We start from the raw sequence: 22,128 nt of genomic DNA, 5'->3' as shown, positions 1-22,128 counted from the left end.
GTATGCCGGTGTAGAGTTTGCCGATGTCGGTGCCTGTGCTTGCCTACCGGTATCACATGATTGTAAGGTTTCCATCAATGACAATACCTTCAATCACCTACAATTTCTCATTGGAGTGTGCATTTACCAACATGTATTAGAGTAATCGGGTCTTTACTTGATTAATTAAACAATATTTGTTTAATTCTTTAAGTTCCCTATTATCTCTTTTTACACTTAAGCTAACATTGGGTGCATAATAATTAATTATTTTATTAATTATTATGTGCAAGCCTAGGTTTTCCCTTTTAGGATTTCTTGACCTATTAGAGGTTAATTTTCTCTTCCTTGTATTATTATCACATTACACATTTTGTGAATATTGAGCTCTCATCTTTTTGAGCATATTTTCTGTGTATTGTTTTTTCTGTTATTTATTTCCTTGCTTCTCCTTGTAATAGGTTATTCAGCTTGCAGAGATCTTTAGGCTCTTGTGGTGTTGTATTTCTCAACTCTCACATGGTATCAAAGCTTTAGATCTGTAGCTATATATTCTTGTTTTGAGAATTTTTGCATTGGAAGTAGATCTGGGGTTTCAGGAGGTTTTTTTATGCACTTAGGGATAGACCTTTTTTTCTGAGCACTTTGGGCCTAAATGGACCTCACCATCATGCTTAGAAGGCCCCAAAACCCCTATAGTCATATAAAACTTGCCGAGTTTTGACTCCTGAGCGTCTGGGGATAATTTTTCTTCAGTAACAGGTCGTACGACCCTGGCACACAGTTCAAGAAAAAATTTCAAAAAAAATAATATTTTTTGCCTTTTTACGACATGCTGACTGATTTTTTTCAAAAATAAAAAATAAAAAATCAAAACTTATTGAAAAAAGGCGAAAAAAGTTTTTTGGAAAATCACAAAAAAATTTGAAGCTAGGGTTCGGAGGGTACTATATACCCCTAACAGTCCGGTCGCCGGCTGTCAGTCCAGCCGACTGGACCTATCAGCGTGGGCCCCCTATCGAGCCTGCTGGCCCCGCTCTGCCAGCCCCCACCGCCGACTTCCCCTCCCCGTTGCCGACTCTTGCTCCTGCTGGCCTCCCTGCTCCTGTCGTCGATGCCCGCTTCCCTACCGCTTCGCCTGCTGGGACCCTTCTCCTCGCTGCCGGCCACCTTGGCTCCTTCCCCCACCACTGGCCAACTTGGCTCCTTCCGCCGCCGCCGCTCCTCCCCAGAGCATCGCCGAAGCGCCACCATTGCTAGGCCCCTGCCACCGGACCTCCACCCTCTTGTCTCTTTAAGGGGGGGTTCATTTTTTGGCCATATCTTGAGCATAAGGAGTCATTTTTTCAAAAATGAATAGGCATCAAAAATATGGTTTCGAGATGGACCTCGTGGTGTTGTAATTTTTGCTCAATTTTGTTGTTTGACTATACTTTTTTTCCAATCAAAGTCGGGTCTCTTTTCTGCACTTCCGAGGCCATAGAATGGGCAAACAGACTCCATTTTTTGAAAATGAATAGGCGTTGGAAAGCTCTCATTATGATCTATTCATATATATGGTCTTCTTTCTCATAATTTTCATCAGGTACATGAGATTTTAGTTTAAAGTTTTTTTGCTTATGCACTACTTCCTTCTCATCAGTATGTACTAGGGTTTGGGTTTATCTATTGTGGGGGGGTGTTTTTTTCTCGCTTTCTGTCATTTATATCATAAATCTAGAATACCAAAACTCTCAAAACAAACAAACCCTTCTGCATCTTCTGTCTATTATGAAAGATCATATAATAAAAAAAACCAACAAGCAGGTGCAGGTGCAAATTTTTCATGGCAGATCCTTCAGTTGAGTTGTTGACATCACACAACTATCACACCTGGAAGCCCTGCATCATGAGGCTTCTCCAGGCATGAGGGTTGTGGTCTTGTTTGGATGAGGTTTAGCCTCTCTTGCAACGTCCTTATGAGCTTCTTCAACACAAAAATAAGATGGATGAGGCCATGGGTTTGCTCTCTTTGCATGTCTCTGACAGTATTCTGTTTCACCTTGATAAGTTGCTCACTCCTCACGGTATGTAGTTGAAGTTTTAGTCTCTCTTCAGGAGGGTTAATGAGATTCAGGCATTATAGATTGAGGCAGAGTTGGTTTCTTTGTCACCCGATTCCTTTCCCACCATTGAGAATTTTTTGAACAAGTTCAAGACTACCAGATTTGTTCTTCAGGGATGTGGCAAGATCAAGATAGACACAGAGTGCATTCACTTGATTCTTTGGAAGCTTTGGGGTCATTTTCAGTTTTTTGCCTCTGCTTTCTACTCCACCATGGATGGCTTGGGTGCTCGTTTCACCATGCCTACCTTTGATGTCTTTTGTGAGCGTTTGTCTCATGAGCAGTCTCCTCTTTCTCAGCTGGATATGGTCTCAGGGTCCAAGAACAAAGCATTGGTTGCTCAGTCCTCTAAGGAGAAGCAAAAGCAGAAATCGAAGCCAAAGAAGAATTCTGCAGGCAGTGAGCATTCCTCCAAGCCACCTCCTAAGTCTGATTCTAAACCACCATTTTCTCCGAAACATGGGAAATCTTCACAGTCTGGTGAGTCTTCCTCCAAGACTAAGAAGAAATCAGGAGACACTTGCAGTTTTTGTGGCAAGGAAGGAAATCCAGTTTCCAGGTGTTGAAAACACTTAGTGGCTTTAGAGGAAGCCATGCAGCAGCAGCACATCTCCTCACCTCAGGCATCTTCTCCTTCCACAGGGAAAGTGATGGGTTGGTGCTTGGGATAGACTAGCCTAGTCTATGCTCTTGGATCCTTTCCTTGGATCACCTGGTGTTCTCCACACACCCTAGGGTCTCTAGGACTTCCTTTGCTTGAGGAGTCCCCTGACCTTGCCCAATCCACCCACCAATGAGTTGCAATGTTTCTGCTAAGGTCTCACCTACTCATGAGACTCAAAACTCCTTACTATAGCTAATAAGGGATAGGCTTGTTCTACACCTTCCAAGGTCTTAGCAAGGTTATAACAGGTCTATTTCATGGTCTTCTCACCCATTCATGTGCCCCCAAGAGGTTTCAAGCCTTCAACCCCTTACCAATTTCACCATTTTGTGTTTTTGCCTTCAAATAGGGCTACAAGGATTAGGACCAATTAGGCCTCCTACCCGGTCTTTTAGGGCTTCCTCTCACAAATGATGCACAAACAACCCTAACTCCCAAAATGGACTGCCATTCATTTGGCAAGGGCTCAAGGATTTTCTAGGTTTTGGGCCTCCAAGTGGCTGTACAGTGCCTTGGGTGAATTTTGGGGTTTTTAAGGGTTTTTTGAGGGTTTTGTGGTCTGCCTGGGTCATAGTGAGTGTTTTGTGTTTTAGCCACCTTGTCTGGATTGGTGGAGGCTCCTCCTTCACACCAGTGATGCTTCAAACACTCCTCTACACCTCCTCCAAAGGGTGTACTTTCCTCTATCCAACCTTGCTCTCTAAGACCTCTGCAACTTAACCTCTCCTAGCCGGGCACTGTTCAGTCTCACCTAGGATTGGGTCTCTTGATGGCCTCCCTGCATTTTCAAGGGCCTTGCTTGTTTTTTAGTATGGTTCAAGGTCTACATTCTCATTCCCCATGGTTTCATGGTGGTTCCACAATGGGGAATGGAGTTATGCAGCCATTTACACAATCCTGTCCAAAACTAGACAGTAAGAAAACAATTTACAAACTATTTGCAAACACACTCAATCTGCAAATAAACACCTAAACTAATTGCTTGAAATGAAATTATTTACACCATGAAAGACATTCCACATAGTTTTGGACATATCTCAATCCATTAACTTTCTTATTTGCTTCATTCAAACTGACTGGTAACAGTTTTACAGTCTCAGTCTGGTCTTTTTGCTAGGGTCGTACAATGTCTGACATCCAACCCATTAACTTAGGGTTTGGAAATACTTATACTACCCATACATCGGTCTATGTGCCCATACTAGGGTTTTCCATGCTAGCCTAAAGAATTGGACATCATGGTGGAAAAGTTGCTTGACAACTTTTAAAAGTTGTCATGCAACTTTTGAGCAACTTTCCCAATGTTGCTTTTCATGACTCCTAGACCCACATTGGGCCAACCTAAGGAAACCACCATGTTATAAAGGACCCTTAAACACCACAAAGACACACATACCCTCCATTTTCAAGAAAATCACAATCTTGACTTATGATCCCTAAGATCTCAATTAGGACCCTAACTAGGACCTATGAGCACATGGCTCATTATTTTATGTACAATGGCTTCATAAGAGGCATAACACCAACAAAACAAGGAGGGAGAGCTTGAAAGGGTGCTCCTGCACCATACTCCCCCTCAGCACATAACTAAGAAAAAGAAGAAGAAATGAGAGTCGGGTCTATTCCAAGTGTCTTGAACCTGCTCTCCTCCACCCATGTAGCTTTAGATACTGGTTGATCTGCCCATTTCACTAAGTGCTCCATGTAGACCTGGTGTCTAGTAGACTTCTTCACCCTTGATTCCAAGATCTCCTCTGCTTTAGGCTTCTTCACTTGAGGTAAGGTATTTACATCCAAGTCTTGTAATACCTTAGCTTGGTTCTCAGTCTGCCCTGCTATCGCTCCCTTGTACATTACTAGATCAGCGATATTAAAGACTGGTGAAATGGCTAAGTCTAAAGGTAAATCAACCTTATAGGCGTTCTCACCATATTTTTCCAGAATTTGACAAGGTCCTACTCTCTTCATCTGCGGTTTGGTAGGCTTACCACTTTGCATCCTGGCTTTGCTCAAATGTACCATCACATAGTCACCCACCTTGAACTGAACCTCTCTCCTTCTCTCATCCACTTTGGTCTTCAATTTTTGAGTGGATTCAAGGATGGCCTTCTTAACTTGCTCTTGAACTTCCTTGATGGTTTTAGTGAAGTCCTCTGCTTGCCTGCTCTTCATCTCTAAAGTACTAAGGTCTCTCAACTCACATACTCCCCTTGGATGTCTGCCATACACAACCTCAAAAGGGCTTCTACCAGTGGTTCTATTCACACTATCATTATATGCATACTCTGCTTGAGGAATGATTAGGTCCCATGTCTGACCATATTCCTTACTTAGACACCTCAACAAATTGCCTAACACCCTGTTGATGACTTCACTTTGACCATATGTTTGTGGATGGTAAGTTGAGCTAAATGATAAGTTAGTTCCTAGTCTCTTCCATAATGTTTGCCAAAAATGACCCATGGACTTGCTGTCCCTATCTGAAACAATTCTTAAAGGGAGTCCATGAATCCTAACAATCTCTTTGAAGAAGAGATGTGCAACATAGCTAGCATCATGTGTAGTCTTACATGGAATGAAATGACTCATCTTGGAAAATCTATCTACTACTACATAGATGTTGTCCATGCCTGTTTTAGTCTTGGGAAGTCCTACTACAAAGTTCATGCTTATACATTCCCAAGATCTGTTAGGGACAGTAATGGTTGATAAAGACCATCATTGCTTGATCCTCCTTTTACTCTTTGACACACTCCACATTGCTCTACATACCTCTTTACATCTCTTGGCAACTTTGGCCAATAGTAGTACCTCTGTACTAAATCCAAGGTTTTGTTGACTCCAAAGTGTCCACTTAAACTGCCATTATGTTTTTCTTGGATGAGGTTCTCCCTCATGGATCCTCTAGGTACACACAACTGGTTACCCTTGAACAAGAGACCATTTTGGAGAGTGTAATCTGCATACTCACCATGGAAATGGTTCTCAAACTCTTTGCAAACCTTGTAAGTTGATGAGAAGTCTTCATCTCCTTCATAGAGGTCTTTGAAACCTTCTATGCCTATGCTCTGCAACTGTAACTCTTGAACTGTCAACAACTTTTTGCTTAAGGCATCTGCCACCTTATTAAGTTGCCCCTTGTTATGCTTGATGGTGAAGGTGAAGGATTGGAGGTATTCCATCCATTTCAGATGTCTATTGCTGAGCTTCTCTTGAGTGTTAATGTAACTCAATGCCTGGTTGTCTGTGAACACTACAAATTCCTTTGGGAGTAGGTAATGCCTCCATTTCTTTAAAGACTGCACTAATGCATACAGCTCTAGGTCATAGGCTAAGTACTTCTTCTTTGCTTCATTAAGCTTCTCATTGAAAAATGCCACAGGTCTTCCTTCTTGACTCAACACACCACCTACTGCAATTCCACTTGCATCACACTCCAAAGTGATTAGCTTATCAAACGTAGGTAGGAGAAGGATAGGTTTTGTGGCTACTTCCTGTTTCAACAATTGAAATGCCTTGTTAGCCTGCTCAGTCCATTTAAACTTAGTTTTAAGGCCTCCTTTGATGGTGTCAAGGACTGGTGCACATATGCCACTGAAGTTCCTCACAAACTTCCTATAGAATTGAGCTAATCCATGGAAACTTCTAACCTCAGTCCCTGTTTTAGGTGCAGGCCAATTCAAGATTGCCTCCACTTTGCTTGGATCCATCTTCAACGTTCCTTTAGACACCACAAATCCTAAGTAGACCAGCTCTTGCTTCATGAAGTCACACTTCTCTAGGTTGATGGATAGCTTCTCCACATGCAACCTCTCTAAGACTAACCTCAAATGCTCAAGGTGCTCCTCTTTGGTTCTGCTATAGATGAGAATGTCATCTAGGTACACTACCACAAATCTACCTATGAAATCCTTCAACACTTCATTCATCAACCTCATGAAGGTGCTCGAAGCATTGGTGAGTCCAAATGGCATCACAAGCCATTCATACAACCCTTCTGTGGTTTTAAAAGCAGTCTTCCACTCATCACCCTCCTTAATTCTTATCGGGTGATAACCACTTTTAACGTATAGCTTGGTGAAATACATAGCCCCTCCTAAACAGTCCATTAGATCCTCTATTCTAGGTATAGGAAACCTATACCTTATGGTAATCCTATTGATTGCTCTTGATTCAGTGCAAAGTCTCCACTTACCTCCTTTTTTTGATGCTAGCACTACCGGGACTGCACATGGGCTGATGCTCTTCTTAATCAGACCTTGTTCCAATAACTCCTGCACTTGCCTTGCTACCTCCTTATTCTAATCAGGTGTGAGCTTATATGCAACCTTGTTAGGTAAGGATGCACCGAGAACAAAGTCTATTTGATGACTTATAGACCTTCTTGGTGGGAGTGTTGCAGGTGTTCCATTACTCACTATGTCTTTATACTCTTGCAACATGTGTTTCACCTCCATGGGTATCTCTGCCTGCAACTTGTCTTCTTCCTCCTTTGGCTTCACAAAGATGGCACACTTCACTATCTCCTCCTCATGTAGCAATTTTAAAAACTCTTTACCGGTAGCCAATAAAACACTAGGTGTTCTTGAAGTTCCCTCTTCATTCTCTGTCAAAGACTGAATCTTAAAGGTCTTGCTATCCTTCTTGAATGATATGGAGTTCTCCTCTCCATCATAGATCACCTTCCTATCAAATTGCCAGGGTCTTCCTAGCAATAAGTGACATGCATCCATAGGTAACACATCACAAAGGATCTTATCCTTGTATACTCCAATAGAAAACTCTACCCAAGTCTGCTCATTGACTAACACACTCTGCTCATGATTCAACCATGTCACCTTGTATGGGTTAGTGTGGGGTATCCTTGTGAGTTTCAACTTCTTGACTACCTCTTCTGATATGATATTGTCAGTTGAGCCTGAATCAACTATCACCTTGCAAACTTTACCAAGAATCTTGCACCTCACCCTAAACAATGTTCTCCTATGCTTGGGTTCATTCTTCTCTGGCTGTCTTATCAAGACCCTATTGAACATCAAATTTTCTCCAATCTCTGATTCAATATGGTCCACCTCAGGTGTCTTGCTGCTTGAAGAGTCTTCATGTGCATATGCAACCCTCTTTCCACTATTTGATGATGTAGGCTTTTCAGGGCATCTATATGTCGGGTGTCCCAATTGACCACAATTGTAACACTTCATTGTTGCAAAGTAGGAGTTACCTGTGCTGGTACCTCTACCCCTATTTGGACCACCTTGTGCACCTCTTCCTCTAGAATGTCCTCCTCTGAGATTGGCTTCACTGCCATGCTCAGTCAACTTGGTTTCTCCTTGGTTTCTCTGCTCATTTTCTTTGCTTTGGTAACCACCTTGGTGATTCACTTGATCTCTACCTCTACCTCTACCCCTATTATTGGAGTCTCATTTCCTTTTGTTCCTCTCTTCTACCTTGGTAGTAAGTTGATGACATTTTTGGATAGTAGCAGGAGTCCATAGGCTTATCTCCTCTTGAATGTTCCACTTTAGGCCGCTTAGATACCTAGCCACCTTAATAGATTCATCTTCTTGGACTTTGGATCAAAGACATAGCTTTTGAAACTCCTCTATGTAGGAGGTCACATCAAGATCCTTCTGCTTCAATCCTTGTCTCTTCTTATGAAGTCGGACTTCATAATCCTCTGGTAAGTAGTTCTCCTTAATCTTACTCACCATAGCTTTCCAATTTGCAATAGGTAGCTTTCCCATACTAACTCTTTCTTCTTGCAGGTACTTCCACCATGTCAAAGTTGCTCCCCTTAATCTTAATTTGGCAACTTTAACCTTTTGAGCCTCTGTCACTCCCTCACACTCAAAGTGGTTTTCCATGCCCTCAATCCATTCCATAACAGTGTCAATGTCCATTCTTCCACTGAAATGTGGCAATCCTTCAAAGGCTTTGGTGTTCAAGGCCTTAATAGCCTTCACAAAAGGTTCTTCATTGAACAAGGGATCTGGTTCAAGGATAATGTCATCTATGTCTATAGTCTTATTGCCTTTACCCTTGGTGTCTTCATCCCAAGGTCCTTGTGTCCTCTGCTCCACCACTTCCTACAGTTTATCCCTTATCTTGCTCATAGCTTCTTCAAGGAGTCTATTCTTCTCCTTATGTTCTTCCACCTCTCTAGCCAGCTCTGCATTAGTGACCATTCGTCTCTCCCCTACTGATTCACTAGTATATAGAGACATACATAGTCCAACAAGTCTTTTACTTGCTCTGATACCAATCTGATGGGTTGGTGCTTGGGATAGACTAGCCTAGTCTATGCTCTTGGATCCTTTCCTTGGATCACCTGGTGTCCTCCATATGCCCTAGGGTCTCTAGGTCTTCCTTTGCTTGAGGAGTCCCCTGACCTTGCCCAATCCACCCACCAATGAGTTGCAATGTTTCTGCTAAGGTCTCACCTACTCATGAGACTCAAAACTCCTTACTATAGCTAATAAGGGCTAGGCTTGTTCTACACCTTCCAATATCTTAGTAAGGTTATAACAAGTCTATTTCATGGTCTTCTCACCCATTCATGTGCCCCCAAGAGGTTTCAAGCCTTCAACCCCTTACCAATTTCACCATTTTGTGTTTTTGCCTTCAAATAGGGCTACAAGGATTAGGACCAATTAGGCCTCCTACCCGGTCTTTTAGGGCTTCCTCTCACAAATGATGCACAAACAACCCTAACTCCCAAAATGGACTATCATTCATTTGGCAAGGCTCAAGGATTTTCTAGGTTTTGGGCCTCCAAGTGGTCGTACAATGCCTTGGGCGAATTTTGGGGTTTTTAAGGGTTTTGTGAGGGTTTTGTGGTCTGCCTGGGTCACAGTGAGTGTTTTGTGTTTTAGCCACCTTGTCTGGATTGGTGGAGGCTCCTCCTTCACACCAATGATGCTTCAAACACTCCTCTACACCTCCTCCAAAGGGTGTACTTTCCTCTATCCAACCTCGCTCTCCAAGACCTCTGCAACTTAACCTCTCCTAGTCGGGCACTGTTCAGTCTCACCTAGGATTGGGTTTCTTGATGGCCTCCCTGCATTTTCAAGGGCCCTACTTGTTTTGTAGTATGGTACAAGGTCTGCACTCTCATTCCCCATGGTTTCATGGTGGTTCCACAATGGGGAATGGAGTTATGCAGCCATTTACATAATCCTGTCCAAAACTAGACAGTAAGAAGACAATTTACAAACTATTTACAAACACACTCAATCTGCAAATAAACACCTAAACTAATTTCTTGAAATGAAAGTATTTACACCATGAAAGACATTCCACATAGTTTTGGATGTATCTCAATCCATTAACTTGCTTGGTTGCTTCATTCAAACTGACTGGTAACAATTTTACAGTCTCAGTCTGGTCTTTTTGCTAGGGCCATACAATGTCTGACATCCAACCCATTAACTTAGGGTTTGGAAATACTTATACTACCCATACCTTGGTCTATGTGCCCATACTAGGGTTTTCCACACTAACCTAAAGAATTGGACATCATGGTGGAAAAGTTGCTTGACAACTTTTAAAAGTTGTCATGCAACTTTTGAGCAACTTTCCCAATGTTGCTTTTCATGACTCCTAGACCCACATTGGGCCAACCTAAGGACACCACCATGTTATAAAGGACCCCTAAACACCACAAAGACACACATACCCTCCATTTTCAAGAAAATCACAATCTTGACTTATGATCCCTAAGATCTCAATTAGGACCCTAACTAGGACCTATGAGCACTTGGCTCGTTATTTTATGTACAATGGCTTCATAAGAAGCATAACACCAACAAAACAAGAAGGAGGGAGAGCTTGAAAGGGTGCTTCTGCACCAGAAAGGTCATGCTCTCACTGCTCGGGCTTTGACCTATGGGTCCACTTAGATATTAGATTCTAGTGTTTCTCACCACATGACTCACACTCAACAGTTGGATACTTCTCTTGCCTCTTATGGTACTTCATAGATTGTAGTGGGTGACTCAGTTCAACTTTCAGTCTTGGGTTCATGTTCTATCTCTTTGCATGGGGGTACTCTACAAAATTTTCTAGTTGTCCCTGACATCTCGACAAACCTCCTGTCCATTTATCAGATTTGCCATTCTGGCTCTGGTAAGACACTTGAGTTCTCACCGCATGATGTGGTTATTCAGGACCTCCATCACTCTGATTTGGTTGTGGCTACTGGGAGTGTTGATACTGCATCTCATCTGTACAAATTTGATGGATTTGAGCCCTCTACGGGTGCAAGTTCGTCTCTTATAGCACATGCAAATTTTGTGAGTAAGCTTTGGCATGAGCACTTGGGCCATGTCAATTACAGATATCTTCAGCAGATGAGTACATAGGCACTTGTTCTTGGGCTCCCATAGATTTCCTGCACTGATGGTGTTTGTCATGGTTGTGTGCTTGGCAAGCATCACAGAGATCCCTTTTTGGAGGGAAGAGCCCCTCGTGCTTTGGCACCCTTGGAGTTGATTCACATTGATCTCATGTCATTTCTCACTCCTTTTTCTGAGGCCAAGTATGTACTCACTTTTATTGATGACTTCTCTAGACACACATGGGTGTACTTTCTTAAGTACAAGTCTGATGTCTTTGATTCATTTCGAATCTTCAAGACATTTGTAGAGAAGGAGTTTGGTTGTTCTATTTAGTGGATACATACAGATAATGGGGGGGAGTATGTGAATCAGGATTTCAGATATTTTTGCACTAAGCATGGTTTGTAGCATTAGTTTACTGTTCCCTACACCCCTCAGGAGAATTGTGTCACTGAGCTCAAGAACAAAACTTTATAGGCGATGGCGAATTGTATGATTCAGTCCAAGTCCATGGATTCATCTTTTTGGGTTGAGACAGTCAATTGTGCTAACTATATTTAGAATCGGATGCCTCACAAGGCTATTCAACATATGACTCCTAAGGAGGCTTGGTCTCATGACACGCCTGATGTTTCTTTTTTTTGAGTATTTGGTAGTGAGGCATGGGATTTTATTCCTGATGCTCAGAGGAAATTAATGGAGCGGAAGAGCCAACCCCTCATTTTTGTTGGCTACTATGAGGATGTTAAGGCATACAGGTTGTTTGATCTTGATTCTAGAGAGGTCATGTTTTGACGGGATGTTAAGTTTTATGAGTGCCTTCCCACGGTGGATACCCTAACTCCAATGTCTACTCCTCTGCCTACTCCTCCCACTGCATCTCTTTAGGATTATTTTTTAGGATGATTCTAATGATGGTGTTGATGATCCACCATCCCCACCTCCACCTGCTCCACCTCAGATGCCGAAGTGGGCTCGCTTTATTGTTGAGGCAGCAGGTTCTATGGCCGGTGATCCTTCTGATACTCATCACACCCGTTCTCATACTATGGGTTCTAGTCTTTTGATTCATGCCATTTCAGATGATCCTCAAAAGTTTTCAGAGGCTACTAGACACCCTGAGTAGGATTGTGCTATGGAGGAGGAGTATCCTTCTTTGATAAGGAATCATACTTGGGATCTTTGTCCTCTTCCTAAGGGTAGAATGATGGTTAGGTGTCGCTGGTTGTATCGCACTAAGTATGTTGCTAATGGTTCAATTAATAAGTACAAAGCACGTCTTGTTGCAAAGGGTTTCTTGTAGGTTGAGGGTATTGATTACTCTGAGACATTTGCCCTGTTGCCAAGATAAACTCTATTCACTTTGTACTATCTCTTACAGCTTCTCGGGGATGGCCCGGGTTTCAGATGGATGTGAAGAGTGCCTTCTTGCATGGGGACCTACATGAGAAAATCTATAAGGAGCATCCCCAGTGATTTGTGCAGGACAGTTCTTTGGTTTGCAGACTTCAGCGTTCATTGTATGGTCTCAAACAAGCCCCTCGGGCTTGGTATGAGAAGATGGATTCTTTCTTGCTCACCACTGGTTTCACCCGTAGTCATTCTGATCACACAGTGTATATTCAGCTTCTTGAGGGTGAGATCCCGATTCTTGTGCTATATGTTGATGGTCTCGTCAACACAGGTTGTTCATCCTCGTTCAATGTATACTTCTTCTTCAAGTTCTCCATTCAAGAATGTTGACTTGACATCCATCTGATATACCTTAATGTTCTTATATGCAACAAATGCAAGAAACATCTGTATAGCCTCCATTCTTGCTACTGGAAGAAATGTCTCCTCAAATATTATATCTTCAACTCATCAATAGACCTTATAGACCAATCTTTCCTTGTTCTTTGTGACTTCTCCATCTTCATTTAGCTTGTTTTAGAACACCCACTTAGTTCTTATCACATTCTTATCCACCGGTCTAGGTACCGATTCCCATGCCTAACTATTCTCTATTCGATTTAGCTCCTCTTCCATTTCCCTTATCCAACTTTCATCCTCGCTAGCTTCCACACAGGTCTTTGGCTCCACCTAAGACAAGAAACAATAATTTGCATGTTCACTAGTTTCAACAAGTCTTCTCCTTGTCTAAACTCCTTTATGTTTGTCTCTAATGATCCAATCTTCTAAATGATTCTTCCGCACATATTTTATTAGTGTCTTAGGTGTTTGTTCAATTTATTTTTCTTCTTTACTTCTCTCTTCTTTATCTTACAAAACAACCTTCTCTTTTATAGCAACATGGATAACATCTATTTTAGTCTCAGCTTTTGGCACTGCCTGATTCCATTCTTCACTCACCTTGGCATTTGCACTCTCCACAATCATGTTCAACTTCTTGTTATAACAATAGTATCCCTTAATCATTTTAGAGTATCCTTGAAATATTCCTTCATCTAACCTTGCATCAAACTTCCTTAGATCTTCCTCATCTCTCCTTATGTAACACTTACTTCCAATTATTTTGAAATACTTAATTATATGAGGTCTTCCATTCCATAGTTCATAAGGTTTCTTTGTCTATTTCACTCTTACTTGTACCCTGTTAAGAATGTAAATAGAAGTATGCACAACTTCCTTCCAATACACATTGGGTAGGTTAGCATCTTTCAACATAGTTCTAGCCATTTCAACAATAGTCCTATTCTTTCTTTCAACAACTCCATTCTACTGAGGAGACCTAGGAGTAGAAAAATGTCTTCTAATACCATATTCCTCATAGAATCTATGAAATTCATTTGATGTAAACTCTTCTCCTCTATCAGGCCTTAAGAATTTGATCTTAAGATATACTTGATTCACAACCATAGACTTGAATATAAACCTTTCTTATGCTTCATATTTTTCTATCAATAAAGTAACCCATGTCATTCTAGAATAATCATCAATAAGCAACATAAAATACCTTTCACCATTTAGTCCTCTTGTTCTTGTAGGTTAGCATAAATTTGTATGAATCTTCTCTAAAGGTTTTGAAGTTAAATATTCCTTGTTCTTGAATCTCCTCTTTGTTTGCTTTCCCAACTGACATTCCCTACGCACAGTATCAATAAGTTTGATAATCTTCGGAAAATCTCTCACAACATGAGTAGAATTGATATTCACCATATTGTCAAAGTTGATATATCCCATCATTTTGTGCCACAACCAATATTCACTACACTGCGCTAGCAAACAACTTCTTCTACTATTATCTGTCACATACTAGACATTGCCATTAGTTCTTATACCTTCTGCAACCAATCTCCTAGAACTTCCTTTTCTGATTTCACATTGGGACCCATGAAATATGAGCTTATAACCCTTACTGCACATCTAACTCACACTCAAAATATTATGTATCATATGCTTAACACAATAGACATCACCAATATTATGCTTGCCATCAATGGAAATAGTTCCTTTACCACAAATAGGTGCAACGTCCTTGCCTACAAACTTTATAGATGTAATGTGTAAAAATGGAATTGGGTAGTATTAGGACCTAAATCCACCTTCACACAAACATTGAAATATGAAAGCATCTAGAGAAGTGATCATACTTGATTAAATCATGTGAAAGAGAGTCAAGTGACACTTCTTCAGTTTCTATTCCTTTGCCGCTATGGAAGTGAATGCATTATGTTTGAGAGAGTGCAACATTAGGGTGAAAGTATGAAAGAAAGTGGATACAAATTTTTTTGTATCAGACTAGTAAATAACATTATTGAAATAATAGACAAAGAAATGGAAGGAGGATCTGACTGTGCACTTGAGGTTGAAATCTAAAGCTGGGTTGATTGGACTAGGGTGCCAAAATGCCCTGGTCTCCTGAGACTGAGCCGTGGTCAGGAGGTCTGAATCCTGGAGAAGTCTTATGCTAACCCTAAAAGGTGAGTGCTAACTAAGCATGAAATTGGATAACCTAATTAAGGGTGTACAATTTATGATGCTACATTTAGCCCCCATTTTAGCAGTCATATGATACTATGTGCATATGCAAGCTATAGTACAAAAATGTAAGAATTCATGCAAAAAGGATATGTCCATAAATGTTGAGTGAAGCCCCTAGTAGTATCTATTGTACAATGTTAGGAACTGCATTCTACAAAACCACATTGTTAGTTGAAATCACAAAAACCTCTTGGAGTGCTTACTAGGAGTGATGAAATTCGAGGGTAGCTATATGCCCCCTCATTTCGACTTCCTAAATAGGAGGTTGAAATAGGGTATCATGTTTACCACTTAGAATTGTGAAAGAAAAGTGATGGAAAATGCTTGCAATGAGGTTTGATACAAGACCAAAACTAATTAAGGATCATTTGGTAATGAATAGAACCGAATCACAATTCCAACACAACCAACAATGCATAAATATGAGTCTATAAGTCAAGATATGAAATATTAAGTGCAACATAGAAAATTAGGGTTTTGGAGAAGAATTACCTTTTAAATAGTGACCAATAGACTATTCATTTGTCTTGTTCACATGTTTGTCTTAGAGTGCATGAGAGCCCATGGAGTAAATAATTATGCATTGACAACTAGATTTGCCCACAAGGATGGACAACCTGAGGTAGTCAGTTGAGGAGGAACCTCCACTAGATGAGGTAGGCTTATCGACTTTACCATGTTGATATGTTTTGATTTGATTTATTTATTTTTTGCTTGTAACCTAGGTTTTCACATGGCAAACCCAAAATGGGCACCATGGTACCCTTAGGGCACCGTGTGACACACTTCGGGTGAGAATGGTTTCAAGATGATGGTATTGATGTATAAATTTTATGTTTGTAGTAATTTCCTTACATGTGAGAAGACAAGAAGAAATTTCTCCAAGCAGTTGGATTATATTGGGTATGTTGCACACCGGTGATGAAATACCATGAGCTGATGCTAATAGCCTTGATATAGAGATGGGACCCAGATACATCTACCTTCCAATTTCCTATTAGAGAGATGATGGTCACCCTAGAGGATGTGTATCACATCCTACAATTACTAGTACGAGGGAGGGCCATTAGATATCAGTCACATCACTCATGAGAAGAGGTAGGGAAAGATCATACATATTGCATTGGTAAAGTAACACAAAGATTCGAGGGGTCAGATACTCATTTGCTGGCTACTGCATCCTACAGGGGATATTGTTGGAAATATGCCTGAATTATCCTGACCAGTATTCAGGTTGATCGGAGTAACCTATCCCATTAGAATAGCTGTCAGTTTGACTCTTGCAGATGGACCAGTGGAATCCTCTTCTTGTGATTGGCTATCGGGTGAGAAATTTGAGTAGATCTGATGGTTGGGCGAAAAGATCCAATGACTGTCACTAGTTTTTTACCCATAAGGGTTTTCCCGCGTATATTTGACGTCTTTATCTAGTGCTGTTCTGTCTGGTTAATCTTAATCTTTTGTCTATGTTTTATCTTAATGTATTGCAAACTAAAATTAAAATACTTCCTTGCCCGGTAATCCCCTTAGAATTGATGATAGGAGAGCATTTCCGTGCACTACTTTCCTTACAAGTGGTATCAGAGCCATTTAGTTGTGTTATCCTTGATGGGTAGGGCTGTTTTGTGTCAATTATGTTTTTCGGTTGGATTTTGGTAAAGTATTTTGTTTGCAGATTGAGATGGTGAACAGTTCTAGATGAGTGAAGATTGATAAGTTCAATGGCTCCAACTTCGAGTTGTGGAAACTCAAGATAGAAGATTTGCTAGTTGATCTAGATCTGTGGTTTGCTATGTTTGGACAAAAACCTTCAGGCATGAGGCAAGAAGACTGGGATCTTGTAGATAGAAAAGCCAGAGAATTGATTAGAATCTGTTTGGCAGACTCTGTTCTATTAAATGTCCATGAGGAAATGACTACACATTTTCTATGGAAGAAACTTGGAGATATTTATCAGGGGAAATCTCTGGTAAACAAGTTGTTCCTGAGGAAGAAGTTGTATTCCTTGAAGACGGATGAGGGTAAATCTATTGCAGATCATCTGAACGTTTTCAACATGATGGTTGCTCAGCTGAATTCTGTAGGACTCAAGATTGATGTATGCTTCTATTATGTTCTCTGCCTGACACATGGGATCATCTGGTAATGACCATTGGGAGTACAACAACCACCTTCAAGATGGAAGAAGTAGTCTCTTTGTTGTTGTCAGAAGAAACACGAAGAAATTCTTCTGAGATGGTCAAGGAGGCCCTTGCTATTCGTGGCAAGATAGAGGACAATAAGTCTAAATCCAAGTTAGAGGAAAGTTCCGCTCCTGGAAAGAAGTCCAAAGCGAAGTGCTGGAACTGTGGGCAGGTTGGTCACATTCAGAAGGATTGAAAAGAGAAGAAGAAGAAAGGAAACAAGAGTTATTTAGATTCTTCGTCTTGTGCATCCTCACAGAATGAGGATGGAGATGCCTTCTGAGCTGCTTTGGCAAGACAAACATCTGATGGTGTCTAGTTCAATCACGATGCCTTGTGAGACTAGGTACCATGGGTCTTTGGTAGTGATGCAGATTCATCACTTGATGGTGGATGATCTTCATGTGATTGAAGATGCTAACATCTTGAGGATTCATAAGTCCTTGGTAGAGATGTTGTTTTCCTTAGTTAGGATGTGTTATATTATGTCTGGGTACACTCTTGAGATGCATTTAGAGTTTTTTGACATAATATGGTTATGTTCATACAGAGCATGTAATCTCTTTGGAAGAGATGTTTTAGATCATGTTTGTCATGTTTATATTCCTGATTCTGTAGTTGGAAGTTTGACATGATCTACTTTTTGTTTCTGTATTTTGAGTACATTGATCATATTGTTTGATACTTCATGATAATGTGGCTATGCATTTGGAGAATGGCATGTGTTGATCAGTTATAGGTGCTCATAGATACATGGAAACAATAGATGATGTTATTTTTTTCTTGTGGCTAGAGATGTATGTTTGGAATGATTAATAGGTCCAACTGAGATGCATTCATCTATTATAACACAGTTGACATTTTAGAGGTAGGTGTAGAAGGGCATGATACAGGGTGTTGTGAAGACTTGTTTGCAATAGTATTGGGAAAGCTCTTGGTACAAAGATTTATTCACTTCTATGGGATGTTGTAAACGGTTGACATTACCTGTGCAGTGGGAGCTCCTTGGTGTGTATTGCATGTGGAGCTTGAGATTGTGAGTAATAGGTTGTACATGTTAATGATCTCTTAAGGGTATGTGTAGTTGGATGTGCTAGCACTTGCTGTGGGTGCTATTCTAGCTATGCTTGTAACAAATGTTTGTACATTCGTTTAGTTTTTGGATCATGAGTTTTGTGTGCTTGGGAGATAGAGTTGTAATTTTCTTAGTGGATAGCTTCTATGTATGTCCTGTGGCAGTGGCATGGTAGAAGGTGGAAGTATTCATGAAAGAGATGAGACTGCTCTGCCTAGGTGCACATGTTAATTTTTTTTTCCTGATGGTTTTTGATCGAGTGGTATATCAGCATTGATGGGCTTTAGAGTCCATGGTTCTCAGTGTAATTTGTAAGTGTTCGACATGGTAGACAGGTCCAGTAAATTCCTCGGCAAGTGGGAGATTGTTGGAAATATGCCTTGAATTATCTTGACCAGTGTTCGGGTTGATCAGAGTAACCTATCCCATTAGAACAACTATCAATTTGACTCTTGCAAAGGGACCGGTGGAATCCTCTTCTTGTGATCGGCTATCAGGCGAGCAAGTTGAGTAGATCTGACAGTCGGGCGAAAAGATCCAACAGATATCGCTATACTACAATGGGAAACTACTTGTTGGAATATCCCTCATGAAATGGCGACTAAGTGATGGGTCTTGACAAGAGAGCACTCAAGCGAGGTTAACTAGCGAGCAAGTCCAAGATGATCGGACGGTGATCAAGGTTGATCCAACAGTGATCGCTAGGTTGTGATGGGAAACTACTCGCTGGAATATCCCTTGCAACATGACGACCAAGTGGTGGGACCCGACAGGTTAACGACTCAGGCAAGTTAAAGGCCGAGTAGATCTCAGATGATTGGACGTCGATTGTAGAAGATCCGACGGTGGTCACTAGGTCGTGATGGGAAATTGCTCGTTAGAATATCCATCGGGATCCAACGAAAAAGAAGAATTCTAGGCAGACAGTGAGGTCGTGCTAAGGTGTCAAAGCAGGGACCCGAAACCAATCGAGGGGTGCCACGTGGTGGAGCGCAGAGAGAAAGATCAGACGTTCGAGATAGCTGATTGTTTGTCTTCTCGATACCCGATGGAATCGCCTTCGGCGATTAGGTTGATGTCGCCTAGACCGAAGACTAGTAGGCAGACACTTAAAATGTTTCTATCGGTTGTATTTGAATACGAACCGACCCGTCTTCCGGATGAATGTGGTATAATATGTTTTCCACTAATTCATGAATGAACAAGTTGTTACTGGACGGTTATGCTCCAAGGTCGATTGATTTGGCAATTGGCGGTTGCTAGAGATGTAACCGATGAGCAGATGGGTGCGCATAAATACTATGGTGGTAGCCAAAGAGAAAAGATGGAAGTTGCAGAAGCTAAGTTAAGATGTCTACATGTTGTGTGAACAGAGTCCATAAAAGAGGACCTGAGTACTTTATTATAACCGTGTTGTTTATTGAATAAAGGGATCTCTTTTTTGGTGGTGGGTTTTTTACCTGTAAGGGTTTTCCGATGTATATCTGATGTCTTTCTCTGGTGCTATTCTGTCTGGTTAATCTTAATCTTCTGTCTATGTTTTATCTTAATGCATTGCAAACTAAAATTAAAATACTTCCTTGCCTGATAATATTTGAAGATATGATTGGTTTTAAATTTGTTGAATATTTATGATATGTATGCATATATATAGTTAACATGTAAATCTCTATTTCTCTACAACTAGTGCAAAGGGATGGCATGACTTTATCCATCACGTACTTGGTGACATCATCACATCAACACATATTCCATGGTCCTCCCAGATCACACACAGATATCAGTGGAGTGCTAAGCAACAAGAGGATGTTTTTGATGCTATTAAGGTAGAATTAGAGATTGCACAAGAGGAGAGGGAGCGACTACAACGTGAGCTCATAGAGGCTTGAGCAGAGGCAACAATGTATAGAGGCATTGTGTTAGAGAGAGATAGGAGGAGCTCCTCTAGGAGTCACTCACATTTCATGTCGACTCATCGATACACACCCATGGGACCACCGCATCCGGGAACATAGGGCTTAGGTAGCCACCATCCATAGAGTAGATGATGTGGACATGACATTTTGTATAAGCAGTGATATATATTTTGTATAAAAAACTATGTTTATATATTATGATTGTTGCTCAAATTTTTCCCTTGAAATACAAAATATTGTGTTATATTGTCTTGATTAGAAGTAAAAAATATGGTAACAAACATGTATGTCTAATTTAACATTCATGTGATTGATTTATCAATTTCATCATGATTAAATTAATAAATGTGTAACGAACATGTATGTCTAGTTTAACATTCATGTGATTGATTTATTAATGTCATCATGATTAAATTAATAAATGTGTCTTTTAACTATTTACAACCTAAGTGTTTAATTAAATACTACTATTGAAGATATAATGCATATATCTTAAACGACATGTCAATGTGATCTAATTAAAATGGGTCTTAACCAAACACACCATTCAATGCAATATAACATAACACATAGAAGAATTGAATGATAAGCTGACATAAAGAGATGTAAATTGCTAAGAAATTATATAATGAATCCAAGACAAACAATTTTGTTAAGAATGAAGCAATGTATATCAAATAACAAAATTATCGGCTATAACATACTCTAATGAAGACATGTTGACATACCATTTAATGATGGTGAAAGAAAGAAAGAAAGGAGAGAAAAGAATAATATTAAGAGAAGTATCTATGAAGATGCATAGCATTTATGGGTTCCTTAAGAGGTGTACCTTCCATATTTGCTATCTTGTAAGCACCTGATCCGTAAATGTCGGTAATAATGTATGGTCCAAGCTAATTCAAACAAAACTTTCCTTTTTCACCTGGTAAAGCATTCACATTAAATTGATTCTCATAGAGCACCAAGTCACCCACAGAGAAAGAAAATTGGATAACTTTATCATTATAGCTTCATTGCAAAGTTTTCTAATAGGCTTGAATATGCTCGAGAGCATGTATATGTTGTTCATCACGAATCTCAAGTTGTTGAAGACATTGTTCTCTATATGAATCATCATCAATTATTCCCTTAAGATAAATTATTAGTGAAGGAATCTCTAACTCCAAAGGCATAATTGTTTTATCACCGTAAACAAGGGAGTTGTACCTATAACTATACAAACACTAGTCTAATAGGCCCATAGAGCACAGGTTAATTGAGTGTACTAATCCCTACCATGCTTATTAATAGTCTTACAAAGGATTTGTTCAATAATCTGATTAGAATCTTCAACTTGATCATTTCATTGTGGGTAGTAAGGAGTAAAAAATTGATGTTGGATATGATATTTCTCAAGGAATTTTTTCACATCTTTGTTCTTAAATGAAGTATCATTGTTTGAAATCAAAGTGGGAGGTATACCAGATCGATAAATAATATTATCTAAAATAAATTGTCAAATTACATTATGAAAGTGGATCGAAGAGGAATAGCCTCTACCCACTTCATAAAATAATATGTGGCAATGATAATGAAAGTATGTCCTCAGGAAGGGGGAGGGGGAATTTTACCTATAAGATTTGAACCCCATAATGAAAAGGGAAAAAAGCAACTTAGGACCTAAGTTTCTGAGTGGGAGCATGAATAAAATTGTTATGTTGCTAACATTGATGACACCTTTTGACAAAGGCAATGGGAACTTGTTCTATAGTTTTCCAATAGTATCTAATTTAGAGCAACCGTTGCACCAAAGACTTTCCACCAAAATTCCCACCACAGGCACCTCAATGTGCCTCTTTGAGGGCAATGGGGATCTTAGTTTTGTTGAGACAATGAAGAAGACC

The sequence above is a fragment of the Cryptomeria japonica genome, chromosome 3 (genome assembly GCF_030272615.1).
Source record: "Cryptomeria japonica chromosome 3, Sugi_1.0, whole genome shotgun sequence".
In the NCBI taxonomy this organism is placed as follows: domain Eukaryota; kingdom Viridiplantae; phylum Streptophyta; class Pinopsida; order Cupressales; family Cupressaceae; genus Cryptomeria; species Cryptomeria japonica.
Note: the sequence above shows the minus strand (reverse complement) of the source record.